General features: G+C 54.5%; 1 pseudogene; it reads left to right on the forward strand.

Moving 5' to 3' along the window:
* The first annotated feature begins 1,542 nt into the window (after nucleotides 1-1,542).
* LOC131588591 (zinc finger protein 239-like) lies at nucleotides 1,543-2,950 on the forward strand (annotated as a pseudogene).
* Nucleotides 2,951-19,512: the final 16,562 nt, after the last annotated feature.

A 19,512-nucleotide genomic window follows, 5' to 3' on the forward strand; every position in this document is an offset into this window, starting at 1 on the left:
CCTTCCCAGCACACCAACACCATCCATCCCCTGTTGTCTAAATCCCTTCTGGACTTTCCTTCTTGCCCCCCTTGGGTGTCCATGTCCTTAATTACATCTGGGAGAATGTGCAAACAACCTCCACATGCTCCCAAGGGACCCTTGAGAGATATTTTGGGATCCTCATCCCTTTTGCTGGGACCCCATTGTGGCTTTCCCTTTTGTCCCCTCCCTGGGTGCCCTGCCATGTTCACTCCCCGAAGATCCCACTGTAGTCACTGCTGAGATTTTCAGTGCTCTCTCCCTGCCGACTCTTGAGAGCCCCCCTGATCAGTCCCTCGTCTGTCTCCTGCTCACTCTCGGGTACCCAATCAATCCCCGGTGCCGCCGCCAGCCGAGGGAGCCGATCCCCCAAACTGGGTGAGGCACCTTCAGCTGCACTCAGTGCCCGCCGGCCCGGACGGTGGAAGGAATTGCGGAGGAGCCTCAAGGTGTGTGGAAAAATTGACATCCCCAGAGGTTTCTGTCCACAAGGAAGACAGAGGAGTCCTGTAAATGTAATTTCATTCATAAAAAAGGGAGAGGCCATGGGACATTTCTAATGAGATTTCACCAATTGTTGGGAGAGACAGCCTCCTTTTCATCCTAATTTTCTTGGCCACATCTCCCTCTCCCTTTCCCCATTGGCTGAAGTACTGGAGAGGTACAGACTGCCCAATGCACCTCCTACATACCCCCTTAATATGCACCTCACTTTTGTATAGCTAACGATATTGATGGCTGTGTTAAATCTTTGTTGTTCTTCTGGAAGTTGATGAATTTAGCAGGACCTTGGCTGAGCAGCAGTCTGTGTCATCAATTCATAACATTTTGTGCAGCTGATGGCTCCTCCTGTCACTTCCTTATGTCCACGTCCCTGGCCCTATGTGCAATGAGGTTGACGGGATCAGTTTGTAAAGAGCCTTTGTTGTTGTTCCTTTGCTGGGGTTCCCCCGTTTTGGGGCCATCCCCCCTGGAGCAGGGTGTCCCCCCTTGGTGCAGGCGCAGGGCTCAGTCAGGGCTGAGGCAATCAGAGCGCGCGGCGCTGATGACTCATCAGTGTCCAGGCAGAGCCGCAGCTGCCAGCGTTCCCCAGCTGGAGCCCAGCTGCGCCCCTCCCCCCCGGGCCTTGGCGCCCCCCTTGAGGGGAATTTGGGGAGGTGGGAGGGGGGAGCGCCAAGGCCGGGCCCCCCCGCGCTGTGGTGGCGGGAGCGGCTGCAGTGGGGAGCGAGTGCGGGCGGAAGCGGCCGAGAGCCCAGCGCTGCCCCAGGCCGAGCTGGCCCAGCTCCATCCGTGCCCCTGCGGTGGGATGCTGTGGGACTGGGGGGGAAGAGGGAGGCGGCAGTGGGTGCTGGGCCTGGGGGCAGGAGGAGAAGGGAAGGAGAAGCAGGGCTGAAGACCAAAATTGTCAAAGGATGCACGTGGGAGGACAAGGTGGGACTGTGCAGGAGGAGGAGAAATAGTAGGAGGAAGAGGAGTGTGAGCAAGAGTTGGGCCACAGGAGGAGGAGGAGGAGCAGGAAGAGGAAGCAGCACAAGGTTCCACCCTCCCTGTATGTGCAGTTCCAGGAGTGTTGCCCTGCCCACCGTCAGCAGGTGACTGGACAGAGGGATCCATGATTTTGATAGGGCTGAATCTTGGTGTTTCTGAGTTTTATTGGGATAAATGTTGCTGGTTTGTTTTTTTGCAGGGGCTGAATCTTTCTGTTCTGGAGGGAGTTTTGCCTGAATTTGGTGTTTGGGTAGCTTTTGATCTTTGTTTTGATGTTTGGAGGATGTTTGGGCTTGGTGTTTTAGAGATTCTTACATACACAAAATCCCCAGTGACTTTCTGAGATGAACTTGGGCAAGGAGCAACCCCCAGCCCAAGGCCCTCTCCTCTTCTTTTTTTCCTCCTAACCAGGAATTTTCCTTCCCAAACTGTGTCCAGATGGAAGAGAAGGAGGAAAAGCCCTGGAGATCCCGCACGAGGAGGGGCTGCAAACCCATTCCAGGGAGCTGCGAGGAGGAAAGATCCCCCCAGTGCCAGGAACACGGCCAGAGATCCAGCCAGAGCTCAGAGCTGGGGGAGAAGCCCCACAAGTGCTTGGAATGTGGGAAGGGCTTCAGGTGGAGCTCCCAGCTGATCCGGCACCAGGTAATCCACACTGGGGAAAAGCCCTACGAGTGTGGGGAATGTGGGAAGAGCTTCAGCCGGAGCTCCAGCCTTTGGAAACACCAGAGGATCCACATGGGGGAACGGCCCTATGAGTGTGGGAAATGTGGAAAGAGCTTTGGAAGTATCTCTAACCTGATGAGACACCAGGTGATCCACACAGGGGAACGGCCCTACACCTGCTTGAAATGTGGGAAAAGCTTTGGACAGAGCTCTGGCCTGAGAAAACACCAGCGCATCCACACTGGGGAGAGGCCCTACGAGTGTCCCCAGTGTGGGAAGAGGTTTCAGCGCAGCTCCCATGTCCTCGTACATGAGCGGATTCACACAGAGGAGAGGCCCTTCCGCTGCCCCGACTGCGGGAAGGGCTTCCAGCAAAACTCCACCCTCACCGTCCACCGGCGCATCCACACTGGGGAGAGGCCCTACGAGTGTCCCCAGTGTGGGAAGAGCTTCTCACAGAGCTCTCACTTGACCCGACACCAACGGAGGCACCAGTAAGGGAAGCCCTGCGAGTGCCCCGAGTGTGGGAAGAGCTTCGTGCGCTGCTCCAGCTCCATCCCCCATGGGAGGATCGGCGTTGGATGATCCCCAGTGACCCCCGTTGGGCAGAGCCCTGGTGATCCGTGGTCCTGGTGATCCGTGTTGGGAAGACACCTGGCTGGGAGGCTCCACATCTTCCTGGCTCCCTCTGGGCACCTGGATAAAAGCAGGGGAATGAAAATCCAACAGGATACAGAATGACAATGGGAATTGTTGACTTTCAGTCCTCGAGAACCTTTTGCCTCAGGAGCTGTGTGGGCAGAGAAAAGGGGGTGACACCTGGCGTGGGGGGCCCAGAGGGGAGCACACAGGCTCTGTGGCGGGGGAGGAAATGACCCCTGGGATCCCCCCTCACTCTCCTGCACAGGCAGAATCCGAGCCCCAGCACCAGGAAGACAAAGCCCAACATGGAGCCGCCAATCCCCTCGACATCTTGCTGTGGGTGGCGTTTCATGGCATCCCTGGGGCATCTGCAAAAGTCAGGACCCCCAAAACCTCTCACAAACACCTCAAGCCCCTCCAAGCACCCTCCCAGTCCCTCCCAGCCCACCCAGGACCCTCTGAAACCTCCTTTGGAGTCACTAATTTTAAACAATTTAGAATTTTAGAAAAATTGGAGATCTTAGCTAGAGATAGGCCTTGCTGGAACTAGTTAGAGTTAATGATTAAGTGAGAAGCAGTATTTGAGATAATGAATCTCGGACTTAGGTAAAAAATTACTTTTCATTGTATGTTTGTTCAGCTGTGCTTATAATGAGAAAAGAGAAACTGATCAACGGGTTCAGGAAGATCACAGACCTTACATCTGGAAACCCATTGAAAAGTCACAAGGGAGGAAGTTGTGCTAAATGTCATTTGTAATGTCAGCCATTGTAAAGGTAGAAAGGTGAGAGTGAGGAAGAGCGGTTTTCCTTCATCTCTTGATGACCCCTCCTCACCAAAACGACCCCCTCCTCAAATTACACAGCCAACAACGCAGGTGTAATGACATTTTAAACTGATTACAGTGCATTTTAATCCAAAGTGGAGCACGGGAGGTGTTAACATTATACTTATGTATTAGTATTTTGGATATTTAAGACTTTCGTAAATAAATCGGCACTGGAATCTTTTGTCAACTTGCAGTGTGTATTAAGGGGATGACTCCTGCACTCACCCAGTGCTGTGATTAAACATCCACTTTGTAACTTTAAACTGTTGGAGAGGTTTTTTCTCCATTAACAGATTGATATTGATAATAGATCAATATCATTGTTTTGCTAAATCACTCCCAGTCTCTTCCCAGCCTCCCCAGGACCCACCAGAGCCCCTCCTGTTCCTCTCAGGATCCCACAGCCCCCTCCCAATTTCTCCCCACTGCCCCAGGACCCCCAAACCCTCTCCCAGTCCCTTCCCAGCCTCAGCAGGACTCATCAGGAACCCTCCCAGTCTCTTCCCAGCACAACCAACCTCATCCCAATCCCTGCTTTCCAATCCCCAATCTCCTTCCAGCTCCTCCAGGCTCACTCAAATCCCTCCCAGTGACACCCAGCACCCCCAAACTCCCTCCCAGTGTCCACCAACAGCCCCAGAACCCCATCCCACCCTCCCCAACATCTATTAATCCCCTTCCGAGCCACCCTAAGCACCTCAATCCCTTCCCCAGTTTAAACCAGTCTATCTCTAACTCCCTCCCAGTTCCTCCCAGCACACCCCAATCCCCCTCTGGGCCCCCCCAGTGCCTCCCCCGCTGCCCCCGGCGCTGTGGGGGCCGGGCCGTGCCCCAGTGCCGGCTCAGGGGGTGCTCCAGGCTGACGTGCTCCACCTGGCAGCTGGAGCTGAGCCCGCATTGCCGGGGGCGGTTTCCAGCAGCACCAGGAGCTGCTGGCTCCAGTCCCCGCTGGGGAGCACGGCAGTGGCCAGCACGTGGCCCGAGAGCTGCTGCTGGCCCTGGGAGCAGCTCAGCTGGATGTGGGCAGGGGAGAAATCCATCAGGGAGCAGAGCAGGCGGCCGGGGCCGGGCTGGGAGCTCAAGGGCACCAGCGAGATGGACACGATGGGGGCACTGGGAGAGAGTTGAGAGGAGTGGTGTGGCATTGAGAGGGACTGGGAATGGAGTGGGAGGGACTGGGGTGGCACTGAAAGAGATGAGAGTGGATACTGGGACACTGGAAGAGAGTGTGGGCGCCTGGGAGTGAAGTGGGAATGAACTCGGAATAGAGTGGGAATGGGCTAAAAAGGAATGGGAGGGACTCTGGGGCCTCTAGGCGGGACTGTGGTGGCACTGGGCGGGACTGTGGTGGCACTGGGCGGGACTGTGGTGGCACTGGGAGGGACTGTGGTGGCACTGGGAGGGACTGTGGTGGCACTGGGAGGGACTGGGAATGAAGTGCGCGGCACTGGGAGGCCGAGTCCAGCGCGGGGCTCTCGGCTCTGTGGATCTGCCCGGCAACTGATGAGTCATCAGAGAGACGCGCTCTGATTGGCTGAGAGGCGGCAGATCCACGGAGGGGCGAGATGGCTCAGGGGGGCATTTGGGGTGACGGGGATGGACTGGGAGAGGCTGGGATGGACTGGGAGAGCCACGGGAGCCACTGGGAGGTCCCAGGGATGGGCACATGGAAGGCTGAGGGCTCTGGGGTGATTCCCAGAGTGGTTTGGGGTGGATCTCTCCCTGCCCTTGTCCCGAACCACGAGGATTTGGATTTGGTTAGGTTCAGTGGAATTCCTGGTGATTTGGGAGGAACTGGAGCAAAGCAGCTGGAAAGCACAGTGGGCTTGACAGGGACTGAATCAGGGCAGGAGTTGGGGCTGCCTCGAGTGAGCTCTCACAGTGTGAACCTTCATGGGGTCTTTCTAAGGGAATTTTGTGAAGTTTGACATTCATTATTAAAAAGCAGAGTCACAAGTGAAGCTCTGCTTTCAGCTTGAAATGAGGGGATGGAACGTGGGCACTGGGACTTCCGTAACCTCAAGCTGTTCCTTGATACTGGACACTTTAGCTTTGGCAATCTGAAGCCCTTCAGCAGCAATGGCTCTGCCACCCCCTGGTTTCTGGCTCAGACCCAGCTCGGAGCTTGGACAAGGTCTGGGCTTTGTCCCCTTGATCTTTGGGAGCCTCCCGGGAAGCACCAGCCCTCCCCAGCCCACCCTTGGTAGGACTTTTTCTTTTCTCTCTGCTGACGATTTTATCCCCAAAACTGCCGTGGGAACGTTGTATCCAAGCACATCCTCCAGCGCTGCACTTTCCTCCTGTGAATTCCCTGTGCAGGGAATGTGTCTGTGCTTTTCCCTGCTCTGTTCACTGACAAACAAACCTGAGCCCGTGGGACTGTCAGAGCTCCTTCATGCAATGAAATCAGGTTGTGTTGATCATGGCATGTTCTGGAGGAGCTTTTCTTGGTGTGTCTTGTGCTGCTGGAAATGACACAAGAGCCAGGAGGGAACAGAAGCTGCTGCTGCCCGTTGGCTCAGGGCCAGGGAACCAAGTTGTGCTCCCGTGCAGTTGGGCCCTGCTGGAAGCAGAGCCGCCTTTCCCTTGAGCAGCTCAAGCTTGTGACAGCTCCAAACAGGAAACCTCAGCAGAAAACTCTTCCTCCAAACTCAGCTGCTTTCCCTCCTGCAGCTGTTTGGGAAAGAGCCTCAAAGCACAGACTCTGCTGGGAGCCATTGGTGCATTTCCTCCCTCCCTGCAGCAGCAGCAGCTCCTGAGCCCTTCACGGGCTCCTGTCCCCTCCCAAACCCTTCAGCTCCCTTTGAACTCTCAGCAGTCACTAACATATGCATTTCTTTCATATTTAAACTGCATTTAAACTTCTCTTTTTCTCTCCCCTCTATCCTTTTAATCTCCTCTTTATCTCCTTTAATCCCGTCAGCACCAGCAGGATGGGGATGGAGTCTTGAGGTGGGTGTGGGATGAACTGAGGATCCAGCAGAGAAGGGCAAGGCAGAGGGGAGAGGACTCAGCCAACCCTTCTCCTGCTCTCTCCTCCCCCAGGGTGCAGCTAAAGCAAGTCAGACTGGAAAGGATCCCACAAATGCTGTGTTCTCCTCCCTCTGAGCTTGGCTGGGGATCCTCAGCTTCAGCCTGGTGCAGTGGCTGAGATTCACTAATTTGAGTTTTTTGCCTAATGCACTAAATAATGTGGTGGGTTTAGCGCTGGCTGAAATCTCCAGGGCACTTACTCATTTCTCACTGTGAGATGTGGATTAGGAGAAGGGAAAACGAGGCTTAAAACTTAGAAGGAATAAAGAAACTTTATTAACAGGACTACAAGAATGAGAAACTAGAATAAAACTTTCAGAACGCTTTTTCTCTCCTGCCTTTTTTTTTTTTTACCTGACAACGTAGAGATAGAACTTGGGATGTTAACACAGTATTCATTACACGATAGTTTTTTATTAATTTTTGTAGGGACAGAAGTTTTTCTTGTTACGTCATGGAGGATTTTTTACGAGGAACAGATTTTTTTGTGGTTTTTTATATTTACAAATAGCAGCCGTCTGGGAAGAAATTTTGCTATCGTGACATTTTTCTCATTTTTACAGCCCTCCTAGAGGTGTTTTTATGGGTTTTGAATTCATGGGATGTTATTTTAAGGATGAGTTGTTTGAAGGCAAAGGTTTTCTTCATCTGTTTTTGTGATCATCTCTGGGAACAGAAGTTTTCTTCTTCTCTCCCTGAGGGCAAAGGGCATTTTATTGTTTTTATTTGTTTTTCTGTTCAAACTTTTTATGGGATTACAGTTACTTCAACATTTGTTTGGTTTCTTTAATGGATGCTTTTGTTTAGATTTACAGTCTGAAATTTTTTTATACTTTATTAATGAATTAAAGGAGATATTTTAGTATATCATTGTATATTTCTATGGCTTTACTAAGAATATTTTAGTTTCAATTGTCATTTTTTCATTTTTTTTTTCTGTCTCAGATTTGACTTATTTTACTGACTTTGATGTTTTTATGTTGTTCTTTTTTGTGTTGTTACTCTGTCCTTTTCAGTCCTTGGAGAGAAGAACAAGGTTTGTAGGTCTCATCTGTGTATTGAAAGGGTTAATATCTTACCCAGGCTCATAATCTTCCTAGTGTTCCAAATAAATAGGTACTGTGAGGGATACATATCACAGGTGAGCACCCACTGCACAATCTGCTTTGGATTAAATCCCATCTCCGTCTTCATCAGCTCACAGTCACTGTGACACTATTCCTGCATGGAAGAAACAGGCTGGGATGGCCCTTTCTGCTTTTGGTCCTTTTACTGGCAAATGAAATATTCTATTTGAAAACATTCAAACCCTGGAGTTTCTTTGTATTTTCACCTGCAAATGCTGCCAGCCGAGGTTCCCAAGTGTCTGGTTCGTGTTTGTGTGCACAGAGCAAAGGTGTCAGCCTGTGTCCGTGGCCCGGGTGTCTGTCAATGTCCATTGAAGCAGACGGCTGGAAGGGGGCTCTGCCCGCCCTGCGCTGCTCCGGGGCTGGGGCTGGGCTGGCAGAGGCTGCAGAGCGCTCTGAGAGGCACCGCCTCAGCCCCGGCCGGCATCTTGTGCATGGTGGCACCGCCTCAGCCCCGGCCGCCATCTTGTGCATGGTGGCACCGCCTCAGCCCCGGCCGCCATCTTGTGCATGGTGGCACCGCCTCAGCCCCGGCCGCCATCTTGTGCACGGTGGCACCGCCTCAGCCCCGGCCGCCATCTTGTGCATGGTGGCAGCTCTGAGGGCTGTGCGAGGGACGCTCTTCCCCAGCGCTGTTTCACGTCCTTTCCTTTCCCGGGATGGCATTTGGAAATGTTTCTTCAGCCCTATTCTTAAAAACGAGATTCACTTAATAAATTATAAAAAAGAATTTAATATAAACAAAAAGACAATTAGGAGACAAAAGAAATAAAGCAAAGGGTTAAAACGGCCGGGTGCCCTGGCGGGTTGCCAGGAACACTCCTGGTATCTTGGGAATACTCTTTTTATCCCCCCCTGCTGTGAGGATTTTATGCATATTCAAACATGTCCCCTCCCTGGTTCCGCCTTCTTAGATCATGCTTTTCCACATTTTTTTTATTTTCTGTTGTTCAGCATATTTTTTGCTGGTCATCATTATTCTAGCTGGTCAGCATTATTTGAAGTTTGGTTTCCTTTCTTTTGCAAATGGTCACTTGTTGATAACCATCTGGGCCTCTCATCCTTCCTTTTGAGGGCAGCTGGGCTTCATATCTTCTGCTGATAACAGTTTGGGCTCTATTGTTCTCCTGATAAGCAGCTTTGGCTCAACTGTCCTTGCCCTCTGGGGTTTCCTTGCCTTGTACCTAGGAAATTCTTTTAAGCTTAAAACTTGTTAACAAGAAAAAAGTACATACATAGCTAAAAAGTATTTAACATATAATATTCATCTGCGAAAGCCAATATCACAATACAAATTTATAACAAGTTTTCTGAGAAGAAGATGAAGTTTGAGTGGTTTTTCGGGAAGCAGGCTTTGAGATGTAGAATCGTAGTGAGTTTTCTTTTTAGTCTGCGTAGTTTTTTTTGGGAAACCAACATTGAGATGTATGGTCCTGGAGAATCAGATCAGGTCGGTATCAGGCGTTAATCACAGGGTCCTTAGAGCGCTTATCTTGCTTGGGTGGACCCAGCTCTTCTCAGTGTTATCTTAATTGCTGGGTCATTCTCTTGCAAATTCCTGGTTTTCCAGCAGCTGCTTTTGCAATCTTAAGTTGCTTGTGGTTTTTGTTTTACATAAAACATGCTTTTATACTTGATTTTGTACAAGTATAAAATATGCTTTGATACTTGATTATATTTTTGTACAATAAAACACAAATTATACCAACATATATTACACAACCATACACTCCACTGCCCAAACCCTGTCCCTGTTCTCTTACCCACACTCAAACATGCGTCCATTTTTCACTCACACGTGCTCAAAACACCATGGGTTTTTGTGCTCTGGGCATCCCATCCTCGTTGCCAAGAACATCATGGGTGCTGGAAGATGCCCGTGCACAAAATTGCAAAGCAAGTCTTATTTTATTAGTTGCTGTTGCAAATAATACATACAAACCTCTGGACTGGTGAAAAGCCACTGAGCAGCGGCAGGAGATGGAGCATGGTGCTCCAATGGGAGGGGCAGGCAGGCCATGCACCTTCAGGGCATGCCCTGCATCAAAAAGGCGTGCATTTTGTCCTTCTTGCCTCTCCTCTGCAGAACCAAGCCTCCTATCTTCTCCCCTGGAGTGGAATTTTCCCAGTTACCATGTCATCTCACCCTTGGCCAGTACAGGAGGTAAGGTCACCATGCCAATAACAGCCTCATTGTTACTGTTCCTCTTTCACAGGTTAACTTCCCATCAATTGATCAATCCGTTGTTCCTCTTAAGGGTCAAATTCCCAGCAGTCGACCCATAAGGTTTCCTTCAAAGTCTGTTCTTTGTCATCCTGTTGGTGTGCACAACAGAGGACCAAATACGGCAGGGCCTTAGACACAACTTTGCTCCCTGACACACACAGGCTCCTTGTCCCACTACTGGCCTTCAGTAACACCTTTAACTCCACAATGCTGTGGATCCAGGCCTTCAGCACAGGGACCTTTCCAGCCTGATCTGCGCTCCTTCCTCTGCGTCTCTGCACAAAACACGGTGCAGGAGAGAACGGCAGGAGGGGCCTGTGTGTCACAGCGCTCTGGATTTGTGACCCTTCAGCTCCACAGAGATGCAGGTTAAGTGAAAAAGGCAAACTGTTTATTAACAGGGATGAACTGGAAAGGGAAAGAAGGGGATGGGCATGGACTGAGGGCTGGAGGGAAGGAGCTGTCAAAAGGGAGGAAGACTAGAGGGAAAAAAGGGGATGGGCACAGTCTGAGGGCTGGAGGGAGCTATCTACAGGCTGGGAGAGGGCTGAAGCCCCGTGAGAATCCCACAGGCTCAGCTGTGCCAGTTGTCTCCAGTGGCACTGGGAGGTGGTGTCCTCTTCAGTGTCTCCTGCTGCTGTTCTTGGGACACTTGTTAACTGGCAAACTGAGCTTGGATATTCTGGTTGCTGTGGGATGGAGTGGTGTCTTTCCTCGGGGCTTCAGTGGCTGGAAGAGAGAGGAGGAGAGGCACGGTCAGGGCATGCATCTGCAGGGATCCTAGGAGACATTCCTCCCAAGGACATTCCACCTGGCTCTTGCAATGGCCACAAGAGTGGACCAGACAACAGGATCAGCCAGAAGGTGCTGGCCACAACTCCCACCCATGTCCCTGAAATCTCTCTGCTCTCTGCCCACACCGCCCTCACCCAGACAGGGAACGAAGCACTCTGCAGCTGGGCCAGGGATTGCAGCTCCCTGCCCAGGCATTGCAAGTGCCCCCCGCCAGCCCCCAGTGCCAGCCTGCTGCTCTCACTCACCCTCACTGAGGGTCTGCAGCTCTTCCTTGTGCGCCCTTGTTCATGAACATCCTGACCGTCCCTGAGAACACAGAGCCTGTCAGGGCCCCAGCAGCACAGCTCCCTGCCAGCGGCGCTGCCAGCCCTGGGGCCACACGGCCTCCCGCCCCGGCAGGGCTCAGCCCGGGCCCTTGCCGCATCCTGACTCAGCCCAAGGGCACGGCTGCCAGAGGCCGGCAGCAGCAGCCCCGAGGGCAGCCGGGGCTCCAGGGCGCCGGGCCCGGGTGTCGCTGCCGGGGCAGCAGCCGGGGCTGGGGCCGAGCTGCGGCGGGGCGGGGAGGGAGCCCGGGCTCGTGGCTCACCGATGAAGCTGACGGCCGCCTCTCGCAGGGACTCCTGTGGGCTGTCCAGATATGGCAGGGCCCGGCTCACCTGCTCGGCCGCTCGGCTCTCGTCCTGTGCCAGCTGCAGAGAGCGGCAGGAGGGAAGGGTTGGTGCGGGCTCTGCCCCTCGGCCGGGCGCTGCCTGCGGCCAGCCCCGGCCTCCCGTGCCCGCCCAGCCCTGAGGCCCGGCCAGCAGCCCCACTGGGCTGGGGCTCTATCGACACCCGGCTCGGGGCCACAGGAGCCTGGAGAGGAACCCGTGTGGCCCAGGGAAGGGAGCAGCGTGTGGGGCACAGGCTGGAACCCCTGGGTGCAGCACTGGGCCACAGCTGCCAGCCCCACACACTGAGCACTGGGGCCAGGGAGCTTCTCCAGGCTGAGGCTGGGGTTTCCAGGCCGTCCTTTACCACACATTCGGCGATCTTCGACAGATCCTCTGTTGGCAGCACACACAGGAGCTCTGTGTTCTTCAAGAAGGTGGCAGCACAGTGCAGGGTTTCCCGAGAGGCCTGGAGAGATGCAGAGATGGCATTGCTGCCCAGGGCACAGGAGTTGCATCCCTGTGCCAAGGCCAGGAGGAAGCTGCAGCCTGGGAGGCAGCAGAGCAGGAAGCAGCCGAGCCCCCTGCCAGAGATCAACCAGCATCACACAAAACCTCACATCAGCCACGCGCAGGTTCTCATCGTGGCAGTGCAAAATGAGTGGGAGCAGGCTCTGCTTCACAATTCCCTCCATTGCCTTTTTTCCCTCTTCCACTACCAGGTTCATGGCCTTGCAGAAGAGGTGAATGGAGAGCACCTGCACGTGGCTTTTGTCCTGGAGGAAAGAAGGAGGAAAAGATCTCAGCGCCAACTTCTCCAGCCCACCTGGGCAAAGGCCTGAAAATCCACAGGACCAAAGTTTGTGTGGGCAGTAGCCAGTGCCCGTGGCCGGGGCACAGAGCCTTACATGGTCAAAGAGAGGCACAAGTGGCTCAGCAAGCTTGGGGGCAGCATTCCTTGATAAACGAAGATGTTTTCTCTTGAGCAGATTTGTGAACACAGACAGAGACATGCTGACCACTTCTCCGTCTGTGTCACTCAGCAGCTGCAGGAAGCTTCGACACAGTCTGCGTATATGTGCGGCCTGTGTGGAACACAAGGCTGTGCTGGGAAGCCCTGAACCACCCTGGCACTGTAACCCCACCCTGCTGCTGCTGGGCCCAGAGGCCAAAGGCCTGTCCCAAAGCACTCAGGCAGGTGAGGCAGGAGAGCTGGGAGCAGCTGCCTCAGCTCCTGAATCACAGCCAGCCCAAGGGGCTGCTTTGCCCAGCACAGCTTCAGCCGCTGCCCCGTTCTCACCAGCGAGGGTTCCTTGCTGAGCACCACGAGGCCTCTGAGCGCCAGGCAACGCCTCTGCCTGCACTCGCTCTGCAGCTGCCTTGACGTGATCTCAAGGACACAGTACCCACAGTCACTCAAGTGTAGGCAATCCAGGACCTGAAAGGCACAGGGCAGTGACAGGGGAACCAGCCGGCAGGAGCCTGGAACTGCGCAGGGCTGGGCCCAGGCAGCAGCACAGGGCGCGGGCACCGTCCCAGGCAGCTGTGGCTATGCAAGGGGACAGGGCTGGCAGGCAGCTCAGCGAGGTAGTGCTGGCCATCAGGCTCACCTCCACAAGGAATGCCAGGGAGGACAGATCCCAAGGTGCCTCCTCCCTGATGAGCCTCCGGATAAATTGGTGTGCAACATGGTAACACAAGGGCGTCAAATCACAGCGCATCACCCTGGAAGGGGGGAAATGGCACCAAGACAATGAGGTGGGGGGGCAAACCTTTCCCAGGAATGACTCACAGAGATCTGGCCTTTCCCCAGCATCCCTGGAGGGACTGTGGGTGTTTTGGGACCATGGGGCTCTTTCTGGGCACCCTCTTCTCAGACTTCTCCAGTCTGCTCAGCCATCCCTCAATGGCAAAGCCCTCTGGCCAGGACCACAGGGACTGTGGTAGGGCACCCTGGGCACAGGGCACACATTTCAGAGGCAGTGGTGAGAAGGGGTCTCACCTGGCCAACAGACCCACGGCATAGTGCTGGGTGTCAGCACGGAGCAGCGTTTCCCAGCCACACTTGCGCTCCATGGCCATCAACTCATTGTCATAGTGCAGAAAGCAGAGCAGAGCCTTCATGGTCTGCACTGCAAACCTGTGTGCAGAGCAAAGCCCAGGTCACATTGGGTGAATTGGTGTCAGCCACAAGGGCATGGGAAGGACAGGAGGACTGGCACCTGTTGGGTTTTTTGGGAAGGTGGTGTTCCTGCTGGCATGCTCTCCAGAAGTTATCAACTTCTGCTGGCATCAGCTGTGTGGTGGTGAAAACGTGCAACAGCAGAGCCGTAAAGAGAGAGTCGGAATAATGCATCATCGCCTCATGGCGCTGAGGCACTTGCAGAATCACCCAGAGCACCAGAGTTGCCTGCAAAAGAAGCACACCAAGACAGCGCTCAGTGCCAAGGCGTCCATGGGGCAGAGCCCAAGGGGAGATGCAGGGGGAACAGCGGGCCTGGTGCCCCCTGGGCCTGCCCCTAGCCCAGGTTTCAGCCCAGCCTGAGGCAAGGAGAGGATGAAGAGCTGCTGGAGAAACGACCTAGGGGACAGTCAAGGCCAGTTCCACAAACTCACAGCCAGAGCAAAAACGTCCTTGTTGTCCTCATCAGAGCTGCAGATGCTGCAAAGTGGCCAGTTCTCCATCACATGGAGCAGAGTTGGCAGCACCTTCTCCATTGCTGGTCCTGATGAGGCTATGGTTTGCCACATCACTGCAGCAGCTCTGTGGGATCAGAGCTCTGTGTCAGGGGTGTCTGAGTCACAGAGCCATGCCCTGTGTAGCTGTGGGGTCCCAGGTGACAAAGCCCCAGTGCCCTGAGGGGCAGGGAGGGAGCATTGGCAGCAGCCTCAGGAAACAGAGGGGCCCGAGGCTCCTGGACCTCTCTGCCTGTTGGGCAGAGCCCATTGGACAGGCTGTGCAGGGCAATGGGCCCTAAAGGCCGGTGAGCCCTGAGCTCTCAAGGCACGTGGGCCCCATACCTGTCACACGATGGGGCACAGCGCAGGAGGGTCAGCACCACATCGTCCGGGTGTTCTTCAGCCAGCCTCACGATGTTAGTGGCCAGCCTGGCATCCACCGTAACGGAGCACATAAGACACTGGTGAATGCTCCGTACAATAGCTGGCACCTAGAGTAGGAATGGGGAAGACTTGGAGCGCTGTCCAAGGCAGCAGCTTCCCCAGCTTCTCCTAAGAAGTGCTTCCCTTCCTGCCACACTGTGCTGGCCTCAAAAGCTGAGGGGGCCCTGTGGATGTGGCTTGAAGGGGCACACGATCGTGGCAGACCTCCAGTTCTGGCCCCTGGCTGGCTACCTGCTGGTCAGAAGGAACACCCCCCTTTCAAAAACATCCGTATTAGGTGCATGACTCACCGTGGGAGGGGGCGTAGTGTCAGTATTTGTGATGCCCTGATTCTCTCTGGTGTTTGGAATGGCCATGTCCTCAGTCAGTGCCACATCAGAGTTTGCCCTGGCATCACTCACCACAGCATCAGAGTCTTGTGAGGGCGCAGCTGAATCTGGGCTGACATCAGGCTCTGCCTGGAGCTCGGTCAGCCCCGAGTCAGGCTCAGCTGTGCCCTCAGTTCCCATGGGGCTGATCTTTCTATGCCGAATTGGCAGGAACCGGCGGAACCTCTGTGCAGAATGAACAAAGGACAGGGAAGAGAGGCATGTTCCAAGGAGTGCTCCATGTGCAGAGCTGGGCTGAGCAGTGACAGCAGGCCCAGCCCAGGTGGGGATGGCTGCAGGTACCTTCAGCATTTTGCGGAAGCGGCCACAGGCAGGCTCCTGCTCTTGTGTCCTGTCCATGGCTGCATCTGTCAAAGAGCAGCCAGAGCTGAGGGGCTGCGGGAGAGGCCGGAGAACACAGCCCAGCCCTGCAGTCCCCAGGCAGGGACAGCCCTGGGGTGGCTCAGGGGATGGAGCACGGCCACTGCCAGGGGTCAGACCCAGCCCATATTCCGTCCTGCCCTTGGGAATGTCCACATGGGATGGGATGGGATGGGATGGGATGGGATGGGATGGGATGGGATGGGATGGGATGGGATGGGATGGGATGGGATGGGATGGGATGGGATGGGATGGGATGGGATGGGATGGTGCGGGGCCCAGCTCTGCCACTCACCATCCTGCCCTTGCTGGAACTGCTCTGGCTCTTCAGGGTGTTCTGCTGGGGCAGCTCCAGGGTCGGTGTTTCTGTTCCGTCGGAACACTCTGAATAGCCTGAAGAATCTGCCCGCCATGACAAAATCGGGCCTTGGGAGCACCTTCTAAAGAGATGTCAACGGAAAGCTCCGGCTCACCAAGACCCACAGTCTGCTCACAACGTGAGCTGTAGGAGTTACGCCTCAGAAAAGCTCCGGGTCAGGCACTAACGAGTGGGCTGTGTGGGGGCTCCTCACAGCACCACTCTGGCGTGTCCTGTCCCGTCGCATGCACCAGGCACTCTGGTGTGCTCTTGTCACCGCCAGCTCTTCTCCATTCCACCGTTCCATTCCACGGTTACCAGGCTGCGCCGTGTCACTAACGGCCCTTGCACACTCTGCCACCTGCCCTGGTTCCGCCCCCATCCCCCCCAAAGTGGCCCAGGATGGAAGGAATCCCTTGCCCAAAGTGTCTAAGACAGCCTGACAGGATCTTTAGGAACAGCTCCAACCATCAGCAAACGCTGCCCTGCTCTGCAGGCTCAGGGCAGCAGAAGGAGCCCCCAGGGCTGCCGAGGCAGCTGCAGCAGGAAGGGCACGGGGCCTTGCACAGAATCTGTACAGGGGCCTGGCAGCACTGAAATCAGCAGGTGTGGCAGAGTCCCCACCGAGGCAGACCTGCCACCCCAGCCGAGCCCTGGCAGTGCTGGTGCCCTTCTCCTGCCCCAGAGACCTGTGCTCCTGGGGGGCTTCTGTGCCAGAGGGCCAAAGCCAAAGCCCTGTGCATTGGGGGCTGGGCTCCTTCCTTCGGGGTCTTGGCAGGAGCTCGTGGAGCTATTGCTGGCCACTCCTGCTATCTGTCAGATGATGTTGCTCCTTCCTGGAATGATGTTTTTCATGGAAGGGGTTTGCAGTAGCACAAAAACACCATCAGCTGCTGAGTTTCCCAGGATGGCTAGATTGTACAGAGGCACTGTCCTGTATCAGTGGGATCTTCTCTGTCTTTTTCTGGGACAAACATTAGCCCAGTCTCTGATGTTCAAGGCTCCAGTTGCTGTGTGTCTGTCTGTGTTACAGCTGATGCAAGGCAAACATTTCATCCACAGACAGAGTCCTGCTTGAACAGTCACAGAGCTACATCTATTTTTACATTAGTAATTTTTACATTAGTAATTTTAATTTTTTTTTAAGTTTTCCAGAGCCTGCTGACTGTTTTCAAGGTTTTCTCTGTGTCCCCAGTGCACATTCTCCAGAAATTGTGCTTTCACATCCTTTTGCATTTATTAAAGTTACCTGCAATGACCAGTCAATCAAAGCCCTGGGAAAACTTCAACTTCAAGGTGAAACCGGGCAAAAAATTTATCTCCCACATCTGAAGCCATGAATTGCCAAGTACTGTCCTCAGTACACCTGTAGGTGTGCTGATGCCATTTCAAAGCGGTTGCCAATGAAAACAAATTTTAATAGTTTTGTAGTTTCCACATTGGAATTAAAATCCTTGACTAGAAAAATCACATGTCAAAATTTTTAGGACTTTTACAAACCAGAGCTGTCATTCTCGCCTTGCATTTTATAGTCTCTGAACAGTCACAGAAGGTTTTAGTTCTAGACAGTACAGAAAAAGTCCTTGGTGTTCAGCTATACTTTTATATCAGCATATACTCCTGATGATTATTTTAGGCAGGAGCAGCAAACTCAAGAATGAGCCAAACAGGCTGTTCCTGTGTTCTCATGTCCTGAGTCTCTCTCTCTCTCTGTGTCACGACGGCGCCAAGGCTGCTGTCATGGGACACCTGAGTGTGGAAGGTGAGCCCGCCCTCAAGCACGGCCATCCAAGTCAGTCACGGGCACAGGCTGCAGCTGAAGCTGCCAAGCGTTGCTGTGAGGCTGGCAAGTCAAGAGAAAGCCATTGTGGCCAATTCTGCTGAAGCCTTTTGCCAAACCAAAGGCAGCTGTGCCCACAGCCTCCCCCTGTTTGGCACCCGGCTGCTGCGGACGCCTCAGTGCACAGGTGCCGATGTTCGGGCTGCTGCTGTTCCTGTGCCCACTCTGCTGCTGTTCCTGTGCCCACTCTGCTGCTGTTTCTGTGCCCACTCTGCTGCTGTTCCTGTGCACACTCTGCTGCTGTTCCTGTGCCCACTCTGCTGCTGTTTCTGTGCCCACTCTGCTGCTGTTCCTGTGCCCACTCTGCTGCTGTTCCTGTGCCCACTCTGCTGCTCTTCCTGTGCACACTCTGCTGCTGTTCCTGTGCCCACTCTGCTGCTGTTTCTGTGCCCACTCTGCTGCTGTTCCTGTGCACACTCTGCTGCTGTTCCTGTGCCCACTCTGCTGCTGTTTCTGTGCCCACTCTGCTGCTGTTCCTGTGCACACTCTGCTGCTGTTCCTGTGCACACTCTGCTGCTGTTCCTGTGCACACTCTGCTGCTGTTCCTGTGCACACTCTGCTGTTGTTCCTGTGGGCTCCAGAGCCGCTTGGGCAGCAGTGACTGGGCAGCCCTGCTGGAGGAGACATCGCTGCCCTCCCCATGGTGGCAGCAGCTCTGTGGGCCCCGAGCTCTGTGTCAGGGGGGCCTCGGTCACAGCAGCGTGGCCTGGGCAGCCGTGAGGGCCCGGCCTGGCCGCCAGCCCTGCCTCTGCCCACTGCCCCTTATCGCAGGCACCCAGTGGCCATGGCCTGGCAGCACCCCCCTGCCCTCCATGTCCCCAGCCAGCCCAGCCTGGGCACACCTCAGGCTGTCCCCACCCTCCTGGAGGGGTGGTGTCCCAGCCTCGAGGGCTTCTGCTGCAGGCCTGGGAGACTTTTTGGGGAAGCGCCAGATCAGCCGGGTGTCAGGAACCAGGCGGCTGCCCAGGGGCTGCTTATGGCCTCTGACACCCAGTTCCTCAGGTCTTCCCACCACCCCGGCCCCTCAGGGGCCTCCTATCCACTCGGAGCCTCCTGCCATCCACTCCCTCACACATCCCCCTTGTGCCTTCCCACTGCCTTGTCCCGTCAGGGCCTCCACAGCCCCTCATCCCTTCATGGCCTCCCAGCACCCTGTTCCCTCAGGGTCTCCCCCAGCGTGGCCCGGCAGCAGCGCCGCAGCCCCACAGGAGCTCCAGAGGAGCTGGATCAAGAGGCACCTGGGAGCCCTCAGCAGCCCAGCCAGCACCACACGGGCACGAGGACACAGATGGCACTTCCTGGCTGGGACAGGGGTTGTGGCTTCAGCAAAACCACCAAAGGCCAAGGGGCTTCTGGCCATTTTCCCTTCACCACTGCACACCCCAGCAGGTTGCTGAGCACAAGCACCCTTTTCCCTCTCTTCCCTGATATCCTGCGGACCTTGGGCAGCAAAAGAAAGCTCCTGGGAGTCTGTGTATTTATAACATATCCTATATTTACATACTAAACAAAAAAAAAAAATAAGGAAAGAACAATTTTGAAGAAAAAAAAAATCCTGGCTGGCTCAGGTGGCCCCAGCAGACAGAGCCTCCCAGATCAGCTCTCAGCAGAGCTCCAGCAGCACATCCAGTCAAGGCCTGAGAGATGAGACCGTGTCCTCTGTGCCATGTGGAGCTGATCTTGCAGGTTTCCAAAGACGGATTATTGAGTTCTCTCTACTGCCTGCAGGATACAAAGTTTTTGAATTGCCAGGCTTCTGATGGCGGGGCTGATGTTATGTGCCATGTCTTCAAGGGCTGGAAGAGAGGAACAGAGCTGTTAGTGTTCTGGAACACACATAGTCATGGAATGATTATATGCAGGTGCTTTATTGAAGAGCTCTGGATGTCAGGGGTACACATACCCAAAGCTGACCCATCTTGGTTTTGAGCTGAACATGTTTTATACTCTATCGTTATATAACTTAC

This window comes from Poecile atricapillus, chromosome 26, assembly GCF_030490865.1.
Source record: "Poecile atricapillus isolate bPoeAtr1 chromosome 26, bPoeAtr1.hap1, whole genome shotgun sequence".
Lineage (NCBI taxonomy): Eukaryota > Metazoa > Chordata > Aves > Passeriformes > Paridae > Poecile > Poecile atricapillus.